The following is an 8,427-nucleotide window of genomic DNA, read 5'->3' on the forward strand; positions in this document are numbered from 1 at the left end:
TTCATCGTTAGGGGCCATGGAGGGCTTGTCCACTTCAAGGGTTGTGGTCACCGGAAAACTTAGCTCCTTACATATCGGGTTCTCGAGGTGGGAGGAGCCATCCGATCCAAAGGTGAGTTTCTCCCGAAGTTGCTTATCCTCCGGCAAGGGAGATGGGATAAACCTCTTCCGACCATCTCCTTTGGAAGGGGGCGCCAGGGTGCTTTTCCTTGCCTTAAGCCAGTTTTTCTTACATTTCAACGTCATGCCTTTGGCCGGAAGTCTCGTAGGTGTGTCTTCGGCCGAGCTGAAAACCATCTGATTGTCCGGGATGGTCCTCGCCTCCTCGGGGTCAGGCGGGGGGAGTGAGGGAGAAGGTGACGGAACCGGCATGACTGGACAAGTGTGAGCCGGACCGAATCAGGGCACAAAGGGTTTAGATGTAGTCGGCTCGTAGACCTCGACCAGCAACGAGGGGACGAGCGGAATGACGCGCTGTCGGGAATCGTCGGGGCGGGGGTGTTCGCGGTGGTGTGTTAGCGTTAGTGAAGTGCCGACGAGTGGTTCAAACATCCGGCAAAGATGAAAAACCGTGGGGATGGTGGGGATGACCGGCGGCGGAAAGCAAAAGGTGGTTCAATAGGGTGGAGTGTTTAGAGAGAAGGAGGAGCTTCTCTCACTAGAATTCCCAATTGTGCTGAGGGAGTTTCTATGATGCAAACATGCAATCATTGTTTCCAGTAAGCTGTAAATCATACGGTTGAGGAACATGTTTACACCCAAAAAGTGGGATACAATGAGCACACGATGCAAAACCATAACTTAATGGGGATTTAGAGTCTGTCAGACAGCTACCTAGCCATCCTGACTCCACCAAAGTCAAGTCAAGAAAGATCATCTACTGCATCACGAGTTGGAAACCCAACCCGAGGGGCTGTTAGTCACGCTCAAGCCAGGCAGCCATGGTTCATCCACCAGACATGGTTTCCTGTCTCCTTAGAAATCAAGGATACAGAGGTACGAGCCTATAGAACAGATCCTTTTTTTTTAGCTCAAAGGCACCACGAGGGTGGAGGGTTAAGACGGACCCACACCTGTGCATTACCAAATTCAATTGCAACGAACAACCAAAACATCGAATCGCCCAAAAGTGACGACTCGCAACAACCAATTAGAGTACAACAAGGGCCTCCCTATCGACTAGAGTGGTCATCAATGTACTCTTGGCAAACCTATTACAATTAAAATGATGGAACCTTCCCATCACAAAACATAACTCCATCCCTCAATTGAGACCCGCAATAGGGATACCCCCGCGATGGACAGTCCCTCCCGGATCAAGTTTCTCGATGAAACCTTCCTTCTCCCGGTCAGGGAGCCCGCATGAGACACTCATTGAGCAATTGCTCGACTCGTTTGCTCTAGGTTAATCTCTATCAAATGAAACCGTGGCCACATTATCTTTTGAGCGCCAATAATCGATGTGTTGAGCTTTGAAGTGCGTTCCTCTCATACGAGCCTTTCCTTACCGTTTCCGCGACACCAATTGGAACCCATCTTTATCCACACTTGGTTGACTCCCAAAGGACGCTCTTGAGCCCAATGGATCGGCATCCATTTTTCCCTTCTTGTTCTCCTCTTGGTTGTCTCTTTCATTCTCCTTTTATGTGTGATCAATGTTCGGAGAAGTGCCAACCCTAGTCGCCACATTTGGACACCACTCTCGGCAGATGGTCTTGGGGACATGGCTAGGATGATACACCTTTGTTAATGCTCGGTGGTCCTTGCCTCCAACTCGTCCCTTCCTTCCAAACGCATGACATTCATCAATGACGTGCCCAACATGCTTACAATTCTCGCAAAACAATGGGATACGATCCCATGCCACTTTGTGTCTTGATTCTTTGCCTAGGATTTTTAGGATGATCTCTTCCGTCGGGGGATTGGAGATATCAATCTCTATGCATATCCTAGCAAAGGATAGTCGGGTTTGATTGATTGTAGCATGATCCGCTTGTAGCGGCTTGCCTAGGAGCTTGCCGATCGCCATGAGGGCCGATTCCTCAAAAAGGTGGGCTGGGATTCCCATGATATTACACCACACGGCAACGATCGACGACTCGAAGAATGTATCAAAATCCGGCGCCCACTTGAACACCCTCATCGGATGATTATTCATATACCAAATCGGACTACCATTAGGACCGTTTATCACCTTGGCATAATCAACCACTTCTTGTAATTGGAGTAGTATGTGCTTAGCATTCAAGTATTTCCAAGTGTAAGTTCCAACTAGCCCCATGCACCCTAATCTTTTTTGAATTTGGAATGAAGATGGGAGCGAGTTGGAGAACTTCCCCACAATGGCTAGTCCTAGTTTCTTCGAGAGATATTTCGTTTCTAGATCGGTAAAGGAAAGATAAGGGGTACCTTCGGAGCTTCCGACCGACCCCATAGGTGTGGCCTTGCCGGCGTCAAGCGGGATTGGCTCGGCCTTATGGGTCTTGTGTGGATTTGGAGCTCCCACCATGGACCCCGTCCCCCCACGTGAGAAGAAATCTTTAGCCTCCTTCCAAGCATTCGCCGGCGGCGCCACCATTTCCGGCGGAGACTCCGGCGGCCGAGCACCGGGACCACGTTCATCTTTGCCTCCATCATTGTCGAGAGGGAGATCGATGGCACATGGTGCTACATTTGAATTCCAAACGTTATTATCCACAAATGGAGCAACATTTTCTTTCCCATGTAAAGTGTCCCTTATTTTTTCCTCCTTTGGTGAGTCACATGCAACCACACCATCACATGCCAACCCATCCTCACACCTAGGCTTCACGTGAGAGGATGTACTTGCAACATCCACCTTGTTGACCAACTCACACTCCAAACTTGGAGCATCAAGACTCCGGCCAGCCGCCGCCGGCGACATTTTGGCCGTTCCCATTTTCGTTGAAACGCTCCCTTCTTTGGCCATTTGAGCAAGAGAATTCAACATCTCCCCAATAGGGACCTGCTTGCTTACCGCCGACCTATTCCTTTCACCATGGATTTTGGCGAGTTCATCAACCATTTCAAAAACCATCTTCTTCTTAGCCCAACTAATATCCGAACCAGATTCAAGACCGGCTCGTTTGAGGGCTCTTCGAGCTTTCTCTGGGTGGGGCGTGCCAACCCTTTTTGTTTTAGGCCGTGCAATCGAAGGAAACTTCCACTCCGGTGAGGAGAGGGGCTGCATCGTGTGATCCAAAGCCGCAGCCTCCCCCTCCGGCAGCTAACCACCGGACTTCACCATTTGCCGGATGCAACAATCACATTTCACCTCCCTCAAAGGGGAGGCAGGGAGAGTGGACGAATTCTAGAGAGAAGGGAGAGCTTCTCTCACCTCCCTCATAGGCCTATATAAAAGATCATGTTCAAGTAAGGTCGTAAAACCATAACTTAAGGGGGAAAACACACATAAATAGACCTAACAATATAACTGTCACAAATAAGGGCAAGCAATAATTTGAACCCTAACCTATAGAAATTATATAAAAATTTTAAGTTTCTTGATGCAGCACCTAAGCATTTTTCTCATTCCAACCGGGAATAATAAAAAGTAAATGGATCAACTTTTCAACAGATGGATCCAAATCTGTTTGTTATTCAACCTGCTCTTTAAAAGACACAATAGCTGAAACAAAAAATTCATAAATTAAAAATTGAAGTACAAATTTTTTATTATTTATTTTTAATCAAACACCTTCACGGTGGAGGGTTCGTGGGTCCCTCATCCCTAAATTGCCAAAAAGGATCAAAATGTTACAATGAGATCAATCATTCCCCTCACATGGGTTACAAGCTTTTACAAAATTAAGAAAATATACACTACAGAGTAGGACGAGGACACGCCGTGGGTGCTTGACACCTACCTACTCTACGGTGTCCACTCTCGTGCACGGGTCGGTAAGTCACTTTGAGGGGGCTGTTGGGATGGCTCTTGATCTTCTTCTTGGATACGAAAGTTGGGGACCCCTATCTCATCCAGCCGGATTATGGCTTTAAGGTGTCTCGGTAGTGAGTGGTCACTCATGCGGTGGAAGTCGTCTCTGTTTAGGCCCATTTTTGCAAGAAGGCCGGTTTGTTCCCCTCCCTGTGGATGAAGGTAGCTCGGGTGGTAAGATGGCGCTTGTGATTGGCCAAAAGCGCCATAGCTCGGCAGATATGAGCCGGCCACCAGTTTGACACAATGAGGAGCCTGACGGCTTGGTCGACATCTGATTCAATCCAAATTGGGTGTGTGAATTCTGAGGCAATTTCTAACCCAAGATGGATAGCCAAGAGCTCCGCTTCTAGAGCCGAGTGGGCTACGAGTGGGGTGGCGAAGGCTGCAAGAACCTTGCCTGCATGGTCTCGCACAATTCCGCCCCCTTCGGCTTTTCCTGATTCTTCAACATAAGCCCCATCTGTGTTGTGTTTGATCCATGGCTCGTCCGGGGGGTTCCACATAATCGGCATCACAAGTGGCCTAGACCTCCTGATGTCCGCCTGGCTCGGGACGTTGATTCGGAGTTGCACCCCTTTCCAGTGTTTTGGTTTGATACTCTCATTGGCCATGCTGTTCCGGACAAACATCTGCACCTGCCAAACCACATTATAAGGCTTGAATTGCATCGAATGGTGTCGACTTCTATTCTGCTCCGCCCAAAGGAACCATAGAATGAGGTATGGCATGGCTCGGGAGAGGTGTCTCTTTCCATGCTGTTGAGTTCTACGTGACCATATCTCAATTCTCTCTGTGATTGTTTCATGTATTCGGAGGGGCGGGGACGATCCCGCGAACCATGGGTCGAATTCCCTCCAAACCCTAGAGGCACCCCCACCTTGAATGAAATGGTGTTGAAGTGACTCGACGTCTGGCCTGTGGGGGCAGCATTGGCATTTGGATGCCAATTCCATTTTCCGCCATTGAAGTTTTGTATCCGCAAGGATTCGGTTGGAGAGGAGCCTCCAAATGAAAACAGAGATGGATGAGGTGAGGCTCGCCTTCCATACATCGTCTAGTCCCTGGATAATCGGTCCTTGAGTTCGGATTGTCTCCCACATTGTCGTAAGTGAGAAGTCTCCTGAGCTGGACAGCTTCCATCTCGGTATGTCCGGTTGCCCGGGGATGATCGGCATGGCGAGGACTTTTGAAATAACCCATTGCGGTAGGCCGGTTTGTTCATGTAGGAGCTAAAGTTTCGGTTCATCCCAGGCTTCATCTTTGATAAAACTGCCATAAGTGTAAGGGGGGTCGCCCCTCTCGTCAAGGCAAAATTCCCTGATGGCGGTGTCACCAAGCCAAATGTCGTCCTAGAAGTAGATCCTTCCGAACCCACCATCCAACGAATGTGCGGTTGTGCTTTGGCCCGGACCTTCAGGAGTCTTTTCCACGCAGTGCTATTCCTGCCCGTGGGTCTCGCGGTGAGTGGGGAAACCTTGTCACAGTATTTGGCCATCAAATACTTGGCCTAAAGAGAATTTTGCTCCCGAAATCGCCACCACAGTTTGAGGTTGAAAGCACGTAGCACCTCTTTAATCTTTCGGACACCAAGCCCTCCCTCGTTAGTGGGTCGGCAAATCTGGTCCCACCCGATCCAGTGTGTCTTTTTCTTCTCTGCAGTGGATCCCCAAAAAAACCGAGCCATTTGTTGATCAAGTTGCTTAAGGGAGCCGGCCGTCGGCTCAATGGCCTGAAAAATATGAATCGGCACCGCCGAGTGTGCTCTTAATGAGCGTGAGTCGCCCCCCAAATGATAGGTGCCTGTGAGCCCAACCCGAGACACTAGCGACAATCTTTTCCCGGAGGAACATAAACATATCTGTGCATTTCCAGGGCCCGGTTGTCTTCCCCTTTTGTCGCTAGGAAGTCCTCTTAACTCCATGATGATCTTTGCCATGGTGTGCCTTGTTTATACTGGACCCAGTTGTCTCTTCCCCAACAGCAGACTAATCATTTCGGCATCTGTTTCCAGCCACAAGTTGCTGCCGTGGAGCTTGGCGATTATCACTCCTTCTAACAGAGCTTTTAGCTCAGCTTCGAACCCCGAAGCTGCATCCAATGAGACGCAGAAAGCCTCCACGGTTTCCCCAAACTGATCTCTCACAATGTCTCCCCCCCTACTCTACCTGTTAGCCCCTCAAAAGAGCCATCCATCTGTGTTGAGTTTTATCCAATGCCAATCAGACGGCTTCCACAGGACTTTCTCCACTCTTTTCGTCTTGCGTTTTCTAGCATGCATTTCCATGAAGTCTACTCTCGGATCACATTCCACCCATTGATCCGAACCAAGGTGACTCGCCAAGACCAGGTTCTTTAAGTAAGTAACAATTCTCTTTCAAACATTCTCCACTTTGAACTCTTTCTCAAGGTGAACACACCCATTTCTTTCTTTCCAAAGGAACTAGAAAATCAGGCAAGGGATCATCAAGATACATATGTGGTGTTTATTCCTACTACCCATATGCCTCTGCCACCACCTCAAACGACCCTCTAGGTTATTATGCCCTCCCCTGTCAAACTCCGGAGCTTGTGGAAACCATCTCAAGAAATGCTTCCACACACAAGTTGCTGCTTCACACCATTCACAAAAAGGTGAATCCTTGTCTCCATATCTGGTTTTGAGCAACAGCGGCATTTTGAGGCAAGGGACACTCCCCTCCATTGCACTTTTGCATCCACGGGAATCTGGTTTGCTAAGAGTCTCCAAAAGAAACACCGATATTGTAGGGCTAATGCCTTTTCCCCAAATGAACTCATACACCTCCATCTTTTCTCCTTTGTTTCTTATAAGTTCCCAGGCCGAGGACACGGTAAAATTGCCATGTGGAGTCAAGGCACAGCGGCCAATGTCCTCAGCCTCCGTGTTAATCGGTAAGTTCATGATTCTCTCAGTCACCTCTCTCGGCACACCCCACTCATCCAGCAGATCAAGGACATCATCCTTCTTCCATCTAGTATCTGTCCAGAATTCATTCACTCTTACAAACGGTGGAATCCCTGCCTTTGAGCAAAAGGCACTAATCGGCTGATATTCTAACCAAGTATCATCCCAAAATCTAATCTTGCCTTCTCCTAACATCAATCTGATGAGGCCTTGGCATTTAACCCCAGCCTTGAACATCCTTCTCCAAATAGGGCTGAATCTGCTGGACCTATAAATATTTAAAGAATATGAGATTGACCAATATTTCATGTACATATATTGTGCCCATAATGAGTTTTGCTCCTAGAATCTTCACCACAACTTGTAGCTATAGGATTCAACAGTGTCTGCCATGCCCCGTAAGCCAAGGCCTCCCTCTGAAGTGGGTCTGCAGACATCCCTCCACTTAATCCAGTGGGTTTTAGCCGTTGTGTTGCAAGAAGCCCAAAAGTACCTGGCCAAGACTTGTTCCAGGATTCTGAGAGCTCCCTTTGTTGGCTCAAGGACTTGGAAAATGTGTACCGAAATAGCTTCAAGAATGCTTTTAACCAAGGTGAGCCTACCCCCAAAAGAAAGGTGTCTATGGCACCAACAAAGAATCTTATGTGAGATCTTATCCTGAATAAACATAAACAGATTAGTCTTCTTCCATCCACGGAAAATGGGAACTCCTAGATAAGTGCAAGAGAGGCTACCTTGCTGAAATCCTTCAATAGAAGTGACATCCGCCGCCCATCCCACATGCTTCTTATCAATGTAGAAACAACTCTTTGCCTCATTAATCTTTTGCCCTGACACTTCCATGTAATGCTTGAGGCAGTCCTTGAGATGTTTGAGAGAAGCCCGTCTAGCTTGAGTGAAGATAATAATATCATCCGCATAAGCAAGATGAGATACTTCCATTGAATATCTAGCCGTGCAGTACCTCATCTTCTTGTTCCCCAAAATAAGGCGGTCCAAAGTTCTAGAAAGGTAATCTGCCCCCGTGATGATTTGAAAAATCCAGCTGGGGATCCGTTTATGAGTATTGAGAACCAGCACGGGTTTATACTTATACATCTCTCAATCATCCCCAGCCACATCTTCGAGAAACCCATTTTCCTTAACACCTTTAACAAGAACGACCATTGAACATGGTCATAAGCCTTAGCCAAATCTAGCTTAAGGGCCAGATTTGGTGAAGGGTTGCAATTCCAAAGTTCATGGAACAATTCCTGAGCCAACAGAGTATTATCACTCAAGAGACGGTCTTTAATAAATCCACTCTGGTTTGGGACAGTGAGAGCAGGGAGTAAGGGCACCATCCTCATAGCCAAGAGCTTTGAGATGATTTTGTTTGATACGTTGCACAAGCTTATTGGCCTAAACTCCTACCACATAGTGGGATTTTCCTTTTTAGGTATCAAAATGATCATGGTTTCCGCCAAGCCTCTTGGCATCTGGGTACCTTTAAAAAATCAATGACTGCTTCAGTAACATCAGTACCAACAAGATACCAGCAGGT

The 8,427-nt window shown here is 47.8% G+C and overlaps 1 non-coding gene across 1 annotated transcript; it reads right to left on the bottom strand.

The window, feature by feature from the left end:
- Positions 1-816: 816 nt before the first annotated feature.
- Positions 817-1,035, bottom strand: LOC121806065. Its single transcript, XR_006051602.1, has one exon. It is a non-coding gene; the product is annotated as a small nucleolar RNA U3 (small nucleolar RNA).
- Positions 1,036-8,427: the final 7,392 nt, after the last annotated feature.

This window comes from Salvia splendens, chromosome 5 (assembly GCF_004379255.2).
Source record: "Salvia splendens isolate huo1 chromosome 5, SspV2, whole genome shotgun sequence".
NCBI classification, from domain to species: domain Eukaryota; kingdom Viridiplantae; phylum Streptophyta; class Magnoliopsida; order Lamiales; family Lamiaceae; genus Salvia; species Salvia splendens.